The 14,132-nt window shown below is 45.1% G+C and overlaps 1 pseudogene; it reads left to right on the top strand.

The window, feature by feature from the left end:
• Positions 1-714: 714 nt before the first annotated feature.
• Positions 715-882, top strand: LOC121858117 (annotated as a pseudogene).
• The last annotated feature ends 13,250 nt before the right edge of the window (positions 883-14,132 follow it).

The following is a 14,132-nucleotide window of genomic DNA, read 5'->3' as shown; positions in this document are numbered from 1 at the left end:
ACCGTCAGTTCACCTCATTCCGTCTGTGGCCCGGTGTTCTGCCATTTCAAGACATCCCTCGAGTGTGGAGTTGAATGGACGCTTCCCTACCCTGAGTGTGGATCACCGTGTTCCAGAACCTTCCCCCAAGGCCACTGCCTTAGGAAATATGTGTTCATTGTTTGATTCTATGGTTGTTTGGTTCCATTAATTGCTGACGCCCCTTTATTGTTTGATTCTATCAATTGTTAACTCCCATTAATTGTTTGATTCAAATAATTGCTGACTCCCATTAATTGTTTGATTCCTTTAATTGTTTGCTTCCCTTAATTGTTCAACTCCATTAACTTTTGACTGCATTAATTGTTTGACTCCCGTAATTATTTGATGTTTGTTGAGTGGTGTCAGAGTTTTGTGTTATATTTTTTTTACAGTAAAGAGATGTCAATCTCAAACGGTTGTTTGCTATTCCTCAGAAAAACATGGTCCTTGACTTTCCTTTATTAAGAACCTGATTAGTCTGGTAAGGGATTTCTATCCCTAATGTCCCAGGCCCTTACAACATACCTCAGGTGCTAGACAGTATGTAGGGTGAAATAAACCCAAAGTCAAGATAGAAGAAAGAATAGGTGCTAGTTAGTGTAATATTAATACTATGTATAAAATGTAAAAGATAGTCAGCCAATTGTCACAAATATCTGGAATACCAAAACTATTGTAAATAAAAAACAATGTATCATTCTTTTAAATAAAATCTGTTCTTATCAGCTTAATATCTGATACGATCCCCATGTGGGATCTTCGATATTAAACTGATTTTTGGATCATGGCGAAGTGCTAGGGACTTGCTCCACCTTGCCCACGAACGGCCCGGTATTGCAGTGTAGTGGATTTCTCCCCTACAAATGCTGTTTGTCGCTGAGTAGCCGACCCCGCGAATTCCACAGTGTGTGCCTCGTGGTCTGGGTCAACCAGTGCCGCCTTACATGACGGAGGTCAACTATTAAGCCACGCCTACCTCCGCTATAAAAGACCTGACCTCGTAGTGACCACTCTCTTTTCTACCTACACCAACCAGCCAGCAACACCTCCTCCTCCTCCGCCTGCCTGCCGGTCCTCGCTCCCGCCGGCGAGCATGGCGACCCACAAGCTGTCCTCTGAGCATCCTCACCAACCAGCTCTCTCTTCTTCTAGCTACAGCCGCAGCAAGCTACCCACCTCCTCCGCCGCTGCCTGGCGGCCCTCGCTCCCGCCGGCGAGCATGGCGACCCACAAGCTGTCCTCTGAGCATCCTCACCAACCAGCTCTCTCTACATCACGCTTGTAACCACGCTGCCACTTCCCAGCACCAAGCTGCATTGTACATCCAATACATCATGTATATAGAGAGCACATTGTGAGTTTCCTTTCTCCATCCCATCCTGAGTGTTTACCAAATAACCCGTACCCCACAAATGGTGACCCCTGGAGATTTGCACTCACACGGATGGAGGAGAAACTGATCACTCTCCCAGTCTTCAAGCAACATGGAAGACTGGCCTATCAACACAGAGGCAGCTCTCATCAGCTCTACAGCTACTGTCTCTACACCGCAGGTAAGACACCCTAGAGCAGCACTGCGTCTCTAAGCAAACACCAGCTCCTCTTCCTGCCCCAAGCACCACGTCCTACCGACCCCAGCACACCCGTCCTGCCTCAGATGCCGCCTCCGGCCCAGCAGTACCCCCTGCCACTGTCCTGGACCCTCCTCCGCTGCTGCCTGGCAGCTCCTGCTCCCAACGCGGCCCATGCGCCTGAGTGCGGCCCCACGCACCCTTTTTTTTTCCCTTAGGTGCTCCCTGCTACTGTCCTGCACACTGCTGCTGTCGTGGACCCTGCTGCTGTCATGCACCCTGCTGCTGTCATAGACCCTCTTCCTGACGCAGCTCCTGCTCCTGACCCAGACCCACACACCCCAGCAGGCGCATCTGAGGACTCTGTACCTGCCGCGAGGGAAGCAAAAAAATTCATCGCCTCCACAACCCTCCTTCTCCCTCTCTCCTCCCACATATCTTATGTATCTATACAAGGTTGTCTCCACTAGCGGCTTGCTTATACACGCCCTCGCCGTCATGTCTAACATGTGGCATTCACCGCCCGTTCTGCCTCACATGTGCCATACCTCCTGTGTTTGCAAGATGATGGAGAGGATACTCCATCGTCGCATTCTTCACACCATAGGCGGCTTCCACAACTCCCTCAATGGTTTCATACAACATCGCAGCACAGCACACTCCATTGCTTACTTTTATTGCAATCAGACTGCCCGCGTCTCTGTCTTCCTTGATATCAAAGGAGCCTTTGATACGGCTCAGCCTGCCCTCATTTTAGCTGAACTTTTGCGGTTAGGGGTTAAAGGGAGACTTCTTCAATGGATCGCCTCTTACCTCACTGGACATCAGGCCCGGGTTCGCGTTGAAGGTGGAGTCCTGAGTCCCACCTTGTTTAACACTCTCATGCACTCCATTGCATCTCTCCCGTGGCCGACAGAAGTTGTCCACTCAGGATATGCCGACGATGTCCTCCTCCAAGTTGTAACAGAACATATTATATAAATGGGTCAATACATCTGATATTATATTCAGATTCACCACCCTGTAACTTTAATTGGAGACCTAGTAACGCTGAGCTCGAAGGAGTTTCAGGTACTCAGCTGAGCATCACAGGAATGGTGATGTTACCACTCAGATTCTCAAGACGTGGTTCTCCCTTCTACCCTTGATGTAATAGGCCACTGTCTCATCAACAGAACATATTATATAAATGGGTCAATACATCTGATATTATATTCAGATTCATCACCCTGTAACTTTCCACTGGCTATGAGATGACATGTTCAATGCACGTGATAAGGTGTGCCCACGGGAAGCTGCGTCATACTATGCTGAGTAAAGGCATAAGTAGCCGGCTCTCTGGCCACCTGAAGCGAGCAGTAGTTTGATATCCTTGACTAGAGGAAGATGTTATTTGAGAGCCGCAGTGGATGGCTCCATCTTCCCTCGAGGGGGAACGACGTACCCATACAGTTCTCCCTCGATGGGTCACTACTCATCAGTCACTCACAGTAACTTATATCGTAAGGACGTGAGCTAACGTTTATATCACATAAACGCTGTCCCTTTCTCATTCACTCATATACAGTGGAACTTACGGTCGATCTACACTCAGGAATTATAGATACAATCCTTTTATAATAAAACAAGGAACTACAGTTGGGTTTCGTTATTTAAACCCAAATAATAAATATCTGTGAATGGCCTGGTTAATTGGACAATCCAGCCGATTCATATAGGTGGCAAGCGGTGTGAACGGATTCTTAAACTGGTAGTCGTATCAGACCGTCTGTGTGTTTGTGAAAAACAGAAAACACACAACAGTGACGCATTACATAATCCGAGTGTTAAAAATGTATCCTGTATGAGACGATACTTAGTGAGCACTCCTCATCTCTGACACCCTCAAGAGGTGCAGAATTATTCTCAATAACCGCATTGAGTTATTGTTGACGTGAAATCCCTGTTAATGACAAGTGAGAGGGGTCAGGAAAGCGTCTTATCAGCGCCTGACCATTCTGTGAAGTATTATTCCCATGTCGTGAAGTGGATTCACCCAGCGTTCGTCATGTGGCGCGCCGGGACTCACAGTGGGAGGGAAGAGTGCGGTTATCCACCCACCACCCCCCACCTGGATCCATCTGTGGTTTCGCGATCGTTGATTGCAGTATTTCCAAGTGTCATCAGCCAGTTCCCCATATATACGGGATTGCAGAAGATTCGACATTCAGTGGAGGCGACATCGTATCAGCACATAGTGGGAGGGAAGATTGACATCACACACACAATCCGACACCCACCCCACAACAGATAGCAGCTAGATGGATCGTGTTTTCTTTACAGACGCCTGACTCCTGTAATACTGTAGGTATTTAAAGAGTAAAATACTTTATACACAGTGAAACTCTATAGCTTCTCAAGTGATTGTTGGTAAAGGTAGAGGAATTAGGTTCTCCCAATTACTGTGGCATATTGGTTTAGAAGATATATATATATATATATATATATATACATAATAAAACGTAAATATGCAGTAGCAATCAAAGATATTGTTATATGTGTTACATTTACTGCAGCGGGGAGAGGGATAGGCACAGTATTTCCTGCCTCTCCTCACAGCACTTCTATAGCGGCGTCGCTAGTAGCGGCGCTAAGCAAAGTTGAAGTGTTGTCAGTGCCTGTGAGAGTGGATAATACCAGATTGGCTCTTGATATAGACACAGGAGCTTGCGCTAATGTATTGGCCTTGACATCATATCACGAGTTACAACGTAAATTCCCTCACCGCGACTTCAATTGGAGACCTAGTAACGCTGAGCTCGAAGGAGTTTCAGGTACTCAGCTGAGCATCACAGGAATGGTGACGTTACCACTCAGATTCTCAAGACGTGGTACGCCCTTCTACGCGGCCTTTTTTATAGTCCAGCAGCTTAAATTGCCAGCCAACGGGTTACTTGGTCTACCAACTCTTCGAAAGAACATGATAGATGTTCTTCCACGTAATAATAGTGTTACGTTTAAAGGTGTTTCCTACAACGCTATGAGCCATTCCGAACCTATGCTCACCGCTAGATCGAAAGTATTGTCCACCAATCCTATTAAGAGGAAGGCGGATCGTGCGTCAGAGATACCTCTTGACCTCAACTACACACTTTCACAGCGTGATTATAGCAGCAATAGTTGGAAGATAGTACCTGCAATTTTGAAGAGTACTCTCCATTACCAGAATGAGGAATTTACCAATGCAACAATCCTGTGAGTTGAAGTGAACATTAGTTTCTGCAAATGATTCGTTCACTACCCAGGGTGTGACAGGACGTGACTGCAGTTTTTGTGACTGCTCATCAATCAACATCCTGTCAACAAAATTCTTTCGTATAACGTGAACAACCCCCAGTTACCAGCACCCCAGCACCCACCCAAGTGATGATGATACATCCGGTCTGCGAGATGGTTTCAGCATTCTGAGGTATGGTATGGTGGATGTTCTAGTGTGATCAAGAGCGGTGGTTTGCTGTACTCAGGATTTTCGTGAACATTGACCCAGTCACCGGACCTTAGAATCAGCTGTGTCTACTGTGAGCGACACACACACAAGTCTACGGGATTGCGGCAACAATTTCACATTTTCAAGAAATTCTAGAAAGGATTCTTCAATCAAGCCTAGAAGATATAGGTAGTATCTAGGCATACATAAAGTATATACACACATTTACACGTTCAAGACATGCCATCACAGTGATAGGACATCAATAGGTTAATGTCATTGTTATAAGTGCTTACTTATGTTAATATATACTAAAGTTTCAAACTACATATTTTAATGATGTCAATGACACATCTTCTTAAAATAAAAATATAATAGTTCTACAAAAGTATCACAGACCTAAATTTTCAGCCATGCCGTGTAGTACCCTTCACAACTCAGTACCATTGCTCTCCGCAAAAATGAATGTTTCGTTGAAAGAGTCTTAAGCACCACACACTCATTCATCTAGCATGATAACAGTAGCAAAAGTTGTACAGTGATCAGAAGGTGCGTTCTTAACCACGAAATAGGCGAAGATTATTTCTGCCATGTTGCTTTTGATATTGGCAGTAATGTTTCTGTTTTACATCAAGTTTCTGTTCTGTTTTTACAAGGCAGTGTCATCCAAATTCAACATTGTTCATAACATACTAACCCGTAAGACACTACTGTATAGGTCCCCTGTAGTAGCTAATACCCCTACAGTAGTTGAATCCCCAGCTTAGTGTCTACACCTCTGTTTATAACATGGTTAGGGTTGTATAGGATGTACTGTACTCTGTGAGTTATTTAGGCCTCACGGACCTCGGCTGGTAGGTGACCGAGCGATGTAATGGGCCCCTGTCTCATCAACAGAACATATTATATTAATGGGTCAATACATCTGATATTATATTCAGATTCACCACCCTGTAACTTTCCACTGGCTATGAGGTCACATGTTCAACGCATGTGATAAGATGTGCCCACGGGAAGCTGCGTCATACTATGCTGAGTAAAGGCATAAGTAGCCGGCTCTCTGGCCACCTGAAGAGAGCAGTAGTTTGATATCTTTTACTAGAGGAAGACGTTATTTGAGAGCCGCAGTGGATGGCTCCGTCTTCCTCGAAGGGGAACGACGTACCCATAACGTTCTCCCTCGATGGGTCACTACTCATCAGTCACTCACAGCAACTTATATCGTAAGGACGTGAGCTAACGTTTATATTACATAAACGCCGTCCCTTTCTCATTCACTCATATACAGTGGTACTTACGGTCGATCTACACTCAGGAATTATAGATACAATCCTTTTATAATAAAACAAGGAACTACAGTTGGGTTTCGTTACTTAAACCCAAATAATAAATATATGTGAACGGCCTGGTTAATTGGACAATCCAGCCGATCCACCCTGACTACCTCAGCATGCAGGAAGCCCTTGATCTGGTCTCCAGAGAGTGTGATTCACTTGGTTTCCTTCTTTCAACTGCGAAAACAAAAGGCATGTGGCACGGTCGTGTTGTACCTCCACCCCTTCTCTTATGAGGAACGCCCTTGGACTGGGTTAATGAGACAAAATACCTGGGTGTGTATGTAACTCGCACACGTTGTCAGATCCCTGAAGTCCGCTATCTTCGAGACATATGCTTTCGGAGTCTCGCTCCCCTCTCTACCATGTGCAGGGATTCCCTTGGTGCCACCACCCCTGTACTTCTCACCATGTACAAGTCCTTTGTCCATTCCTGTGTTGACTACGCCACCCCTGCCCTCGTCAACATTAGTCGGACTGCTGTCAACCGTCTCGAAGTTATCCAGAGGATAGCCGCTCGTATCATCCTTGGGGCTCCTCAGTGGACAGGCTCTACTTCTCTATATACCAAACTTTGTCTTTCCCCCTTACAGGATCGTGTCCAGGAGTTTTACCTAAGAACTGCCATTTCCATTCTACGGGATCCTCGGGGCAACTATGTCCAAGCCAACTTGACTCCTGCTGTCCGAGGCCGACCTCCATCTAGAAGACATTGGCGAGGGTCACTCATCTGAGCCCTTCAGGAACACGACCTCCTGCCTGATATTGTTGTCACCCCTGCTGTTGGTTCGTCTCCTTCTCCCTGGCTGCATTTTCAACCTGAAGTGATTGCCCTTGGTGGACCGCTCCCGAAATCCCACGTGAACCCTGTTATTCTCTGCAAATACCACCTCTCCAGGATCGCCCACTGGTCCCCAGGTATGGTCGTCCTCTACACTGATGGTTCTGTTGACCCCGCTACAGGTCGGGCCGGGGCTGGTGTCTACATCTCCCGTCCTGATGCCCCTGCGCCTATCAAACTGTTTCTCAGAGTTTCTGACTGGGCATCCTCCACACAGGTTGAACTAATAGCCCTTTTTGCTGCCCTTCTCGCTGAGGAAGAAGCAGATGGTTTCTGCCCCTTGCTTGACTGCTGCGATTCCAGGTCTGCTCTCGACGGGATCTCATTTGGATCAGGGGAAAATAAGGACCTCATCCTCCGAATACGAGGGTTAACATCCACACTTCAGGATGCAGGCCGTCCTGTGACATTCCTATGGATACCTAGTCATGTCGGTATCTTGGGGAATGAGGCAGCAGATGGCCTTGCCAAGACTGGCTGCAACAAGACCACACCTGACTACGTTGTTCCTCGAACACTTTTACAGCTTAGGACCCCAATTCGCCTCAAACAGAGAGAAGCTCAGGAAGCAACCATCCCCCTGGACTCCCCGCCCACCTGGTACGATGTCCTCCGTAAACTTCCTGATCTCTCGTATGTCTATGGGAAAGGGTCGCGGAAAGGGATGTGATTGGTGCCCGTATCATCATTGGGTATGACTTTGCTTGGGAGATTGGTATACCCACATCACCTGAGCAACGCTATTGTGCATTATGCAGAAGACCCGACAGCTGCACCCTTATCCACTACCTCCTAAGATGTCCCCACACACAACGCTTCCGTGACGCCTGCTGGACCACCACTACAAGACCCCCTGACAGAGACACGATGATCCTCCCCATACTGGCCAGATATTATGTAAATAACATTGATTATGTGTTGAAGGAATATCCTTCCTTCCTTAGGCTTTAGTAAGCCCCTTTATAATATTTATACTGTATATACTTGTCACACTTGCCAGATGCTTCTGGTGTTATTGCACAGGGGTACCTAGTGACAGCACAAGGATCCCGCTTCCTCTATCAAGGAATAAACAATTGAAATTGAATTGAAATAAAATAAAAACAGCGGTGTTTGTTGGTGGTACCACAGTAACAAAAAACAAAAAACAGTGGGAACAGGCGTATCTCTACGTGGGGAAAGTACAGTGAATATGTTCTTCAGTCTGCCCCTCAAACATGCCTGTTTCTTCCTTCACTAACACTGGTCAATAACGCTCCTAAACAAAGGAAGAAGGAATGATAGTGATTAAGGAAAACTGAAAATTGTAGATGTTAACATAACAACGAAGTGTAAAGAATAGTAAATTAATTGTTTACATAATTACGATTTTTGTTATTATAGATTTTAAATGTTGATGTATAAGGAGTTTGAATGTTTATCTGCAAACATAACTCGAGATAGTGTGGGGTACGAGATGTTGGGTTCACACTCAGAATGGGATGGAGAAAGGAAACTCACAATGTGCTCTCTGTATACATATTGTATTGGATGTACAGTGCAGCTTGGTGCTGGGAAGTGGCAGCGTGGTTACAAGCGTGATGTAGAGAGAGCTGGTTGGTGAGGATGCTCAGAGGAGGACCAGCTTGTGGGTCGCCATGCTCCTCGGCGGGAGCGAGGGCCGCCAGGCAGGAGCGGAGGAGGTGGTGTTACTTGAAGACTGGTTGTAGGTAGAAAGAGAGGTAGGTCACCACGAGGTCAGGTCTTATATAGTGGAGGTAGGCGTGGCTTAATAGTTGACCTCCGTCATGTAAGGCGGCGCTGGTTCACCTAGACCACGAGGCATACACTGGGGAATTCGCGAGGTCGGCTACTCAGCGACAAACAGCGTTTGTAGGGGAGGAATCCACTACAATACTCCCCCCTTCCCTCCATGCGGTGCAGGAGACTTGTTGTCTGCAGGGTTGCATCCCACATGTGAGGCAGAATGGGAGGTGCAGGAGACTTGTTGTCGGCTGGGTTGTATGCTACATTTGAGACATAATGGCGAGGGCGTGGATGAGCCGGCCGCTAGTGGAGACAACTTTGTCTAGATACACGAGATCCGTGGGAGGAGAAAGGGAGAAGGAGCGTTGTGGAGGCGATGAATGTTGTGCTTCCCTCGCGGTAGGTTCAGAGTCCTCAGATGCGCCTGCTGGGGTGTGTGGGTCTGGGTCAGGAGCAGGGGCTGCATCAGGAAGAGGGTCAATGACAGCAGCAGGGTGCATGACAGCAGCAGGGAGTACCTCAGGGAAAAAAACCCGGTGTGTGGGGGCGATGAATGCTGTGCTTCCCTCTCGGCAGGTACAGATTCCTCAGATGCGCCTGCTGGGGTCGGTAGGACGTGGTGCTTGGGGCAGAAAGAGGAGCTGGTGTCTGCTTAGAGAAGCAGTGCTGCTCTAGGGTGTCTAACCTGCGGTGTAGAGACAGTAGCTGTAGAGCCGATGAGAGCTGCCTCTGGGTGGATATGCCAGTCTTCCATGTTGCTTGAAGACTGGGAGAGTGATCGGTTTCTCCTCCATCCTGTATGAGTGCGAATCTCCGGGGTCACCATTTGTGGGGTACGGGTTATTTGGTTCACACTCTGGATGGGATGGAGAAAGGAAACTCACAATGTGCTCTCTGTATACATATTGTATTGGATGTACAGTGCAGCTTGGTGCTGGGAAGTGGCATCGTGGTTACGAGCGTGATGTAGAGAGAGCTGGTTGGTGAGGATGGTTCAGAGGAGGACCAGCTTGTGGGTCGCCATGCTCGCCGGCGGGAGCGAGGGCCGCCAGGCAGGAGCGGAGGAGGTGGTGTTACTTGAAGACTGGCTGTAGGTAGAAAGAGAGGTAGGTCACCACGAGGTCAGGTCTTATATAGCAGAGGTAGGCGTGGCTTAATAGTTGACCTTCGTCATGTAAGGCGGCGCTGGTTGACCTAGACCACGAGGCATACACTGGGGAATTCGCGGGGTCGGCTACTCAGCGACAAACAGCGTTTGTAGGGGAGGAATCCACTACAATAGAGCCTTGTTGCACCAATTTACAGTAGAAGCATTAATTTAATTGCCTCAGCTTTGGAATTGCTTTCTCGGCCTTTTGGCAAAATCAAAATGTAGTATATATTCTTATTTCTCTCTTTTGCTACTTCCAAACTTAATACTAGTTGCGGGACCTGCTTCTCGGCCTTTTGGCTAAGCTGTGTGCAGGATGTTATCTTGTACTGAATTCCCGGGCAGGCAATCACGAATGTATCGTCAACAGGCTGATGAGGGAGAAGCAAAGGGTTTCCCATTTTCGATTCCAGTGTGATGTGCAATACTGCCTTAACAAAGAGAGGCTTGATCAACCACAAAGTAGTCCGACAGTGGAGGAGGAGGAGAGACAATCAACGTCAGGTGGAGCAGGGACAGCGGAACCAACAGGATGCCTTTTGGTTAAGATCAAAGTGTAGTATCTGTTCTTATCAGCTTAACGGGGAGTACATAATCAGTGTTCTTTTTACATAGAAGAAAGAACACAGATTTGGACTTTCTAAGAGGTGAAAGTATGAGAGTTGACTATAGTATATTTTAGGAGGCGGGCATGGAACCCGGTATTTCTCCATTGCTGTGGTTATTACTAAGGTCATGCAGTGAGAGGAAGTATACCCGGGGTACCCTGCAAGCCCCAAAATCTGGTCCCGGAACCGGAAAGGTAAACCGGGACCCCACGTGGGTGCTTCATTGTACCATGCTTTGGGATCTTGTATTTGCCCGCATCCTCGCAGACCGTCCTTAGCGGAGCTGGCATAGTCGACGAAGAATGTCTCTAATTTCAAAACATCAACTATCTGCGGCATCCCAACGTGTCGCTGGAAGGGTTCCTTGAACTTCCAGTATTCACCACAAGTTCCTCCGCTGAACTTCGGCGTCGGCCTTTGGGAGAACCTCATATTTTCTAACAGTTCTCTCACCCAGCCCTCGGACCTCGGCGGGTCGTCCTTTTGGTCCTTCATCAACGTTAGTGGTTTCGGTGAGCGAGCTTGATGCTCGGAAGTACTTCTGCGCTCCCCCCTGGTGAAATGTTCCCGGCTCCGCGGTTAAGGTGAGCACCGGGAGTCCTCTTGGAGTATATAGCGTTTCTTCGTCAGTTTCGGTTTGAGGAAGGTCGTGTCTCTGGTAGTGATAACACCTTTCCGCGATCTTCTGTTGTTGTTGAGCAAACGGCCCACTTCTCTCCATATCATTATCATCATCTGCGCAGTGTTTCCATTTTCGTGTTATGATCATGTAAATAGAAGTTTTGGTGCTATTTCATAAAATCCATCTGGGGCTAAGAGGGGGGTCAACCATTACCGAAATGAATTGTAAGCCTGTATGGGGATTTTACTGAATAAATATCATTATTTTAACGTAATATAAAACAGTACTCCCGTTCAAATCAGTGAAATTATCCATTTTTTTTTATAGTTTTTGGGCACTATACGATTGACCAAAATTAATAAGCAAGCAAGACGAATAAGAATGATGTATAATGCTGTAATTACTTCAATCCATAATTCCTCCCAACTTCACCCACCGGGGACCGGTGGTAGAAGCTGTACCGTTAAGCGGGTTCGATTCCCGGGCCGGTGGAAGTTGTTTGGACTTACTTCCTAGCCCCCATTAGTCCCTGTTCACCTAGCAGTAAAGTAGGTACCTGTTGTAAGTCGAAAGTTGTGAATTCGTATTCAGGGAGTTGTTGGAGCTTCCAATAACTTGATGACATAAACCACTGACTCTTCAGGCTTCTACGCCCTTGACTCTTCAGGCTTGTACGCCCTTAACTCATGAGACATAAAGGCAAGCATGAACTTAGCATGCTTCCTTGTTGGGCACTATAAAGGCTTCTGCACTTCACCTTACACAAGGATGTAGGGGGGGTGCCCAATAAAAAAAAAAAAAAACTTCACCCACCGCGCCAAAGACAAATAAACTAAGGAAAAAATAACAAAGTGAATATAAAAACAAGGTCTGTGTATTAAAAAAATATTAGAAATAATTCTTAAGCATAATATGTAGAAAGTATATTTCAATCCAAAGTTTCTCAAGTTCAATCTTTTACTTAAAATACTGTACTTGCAAGTGGGTTATGGGAATAAGATTAGTAATTTGCCTAAAATAAGCACCTTGCATGTATATTGTGACGGTTCAGTTGTGTCGAGTGGCAGGGCAGGGTCTGGGATCCTTATAAGACAGTACACAGAACAAGGTACTGATGGCACGAAAATTGGACAACGGCCAAGCAATTTTAGATCATCAACACAAGCCGAGTTATATGCATTGTTAGTAGGATTAAAAAATGTTGTAAAGAGGAATAAAGATGTATATTTTTTTGTTGTTAGTAGGGCAGCTTTGGATTCTTTGAGCAGCGGGAGTTCAGTCTTTGAACACATTACTGGTTCATGTAGAAATTTGTTAATACAATAAGGAAAAAAGGCCATAGTTTTCTATTTGTGTGGGCCCCTTCACATGTGGGGATTGGTCTTAATGAAGCAGTAGATATAATAGCAAAAAGAGTCACGGAAAAGGCCGAGATCGACATAATATATATTAAAACTTTCAAAAAATTATGAGCAAATTGCAGAAAATACAGCCAATAGAAGATAATTTAAAAAGGAACGAAATATATGAGAAAAGTGAAACATTGAAATATTACTATCATGTTCATATGAACACAAATTTTACAAATCGGACAGATAGGAGCAGGTGGAAAGATTTGGTGTGTATGAGGTGAAGATTAGGGCATAAATATTACTGGGAACGTGGAGCCGAGAGAAGTGAACAGTATAAAGAATGTTGAGTTTGTAGAACATCCAGATCCCATACCCTGCCACATGGGATGCCCATTTCTTAATGTATATAGAAATGTCCAGATAAATAATGTCTCCATGCAAATAGAATGGATGCTTAAAAATAGGAAAGTAGATGAAATATTCAAGAAATATAGAAATTTTGCATCTAAAATATAACTATGTAATATACAAGATATATCTGTATTAGGGATTTATGCGAGTCCTGAGAGGGACATTCCTGGACTGGGGTGGGGATGACTTAAGTCACTTCATCCCTTTGAGATGTATTTTTTTTATCTCAATAAACGTATTAGTCAACTACGTGAAAATGAGACTACGAACTCATTTTACTTTCCTAAGATCCCTTTTTCAAACTTTGCTGTGACTGAGCTATCGAAGACCAGAATTAAATTGATTTCAAGGTTCAGGATGGCAGTACCTGGTGAACGGAGCGTTAGACAAGTAGTATTAGGTTACACCCGTTAGATTTTCAGAGATACTTGGCTTGAAAGTCACCTTCAGGATAATTAATTAATTTCTTAATTAACATCCTTATAACAATTTCACCATGCACATCTGATTCTGTGATGTTAATATATGAAAAGGGGGTGACTTCAGCCACAGTTAACAATTACTGGCATCTCTAGGGATGACGTCAATGATACCTCATTTTTAAAGTACATTCTACCCTGACTTGTATTGACAATTTCACTAACAGTAAATACAATAGTGTAACGGGCCGTTTCTTTCTTTTTATAATTTACTCTCCAGATATTCTTTTCTGTTATTATTCTTCAATTCTATATTTATAAACGTATTTTATACTCTTGCTTATTTTCTTATATAAGTAATTCTTTCCTTAGTTATGTATTTCTCTTGATTAAACCTTCATGGTGTAGTTATTTTATAATTTCTAGGCTGTCTTTAGTTCCACAATTTGCATACATGTCTTATCTGTCTTTTCTTATACTTTCCAAGTCTTTCATTTCTTTTCATATACTGTATCTTATATTTTCTAAATTTATATGTCCTTACCTTTCTGAAGTATTTACTCTGTTTTACTTATATTCTCATTCATGGGT

Source organism: Homarus americanus, unplaced genomic scaffold (genome assembly GCF_018991925.1).
Source record: "Homarus americanus isolate GMGI-L3 unplaced genomic scaffold, GMGI_Hamer_2.0 scaffold55714, whole genome shotgun sequence".
NCBI lineage: Eukaryota > Metazoa > Arthropoda > Malacostraca > Decapoda > Nephropidae > Homarus > Homarus americanus.
This window is presented reverse-complemented; position numbering and strand designations above follow the sequence as displayed.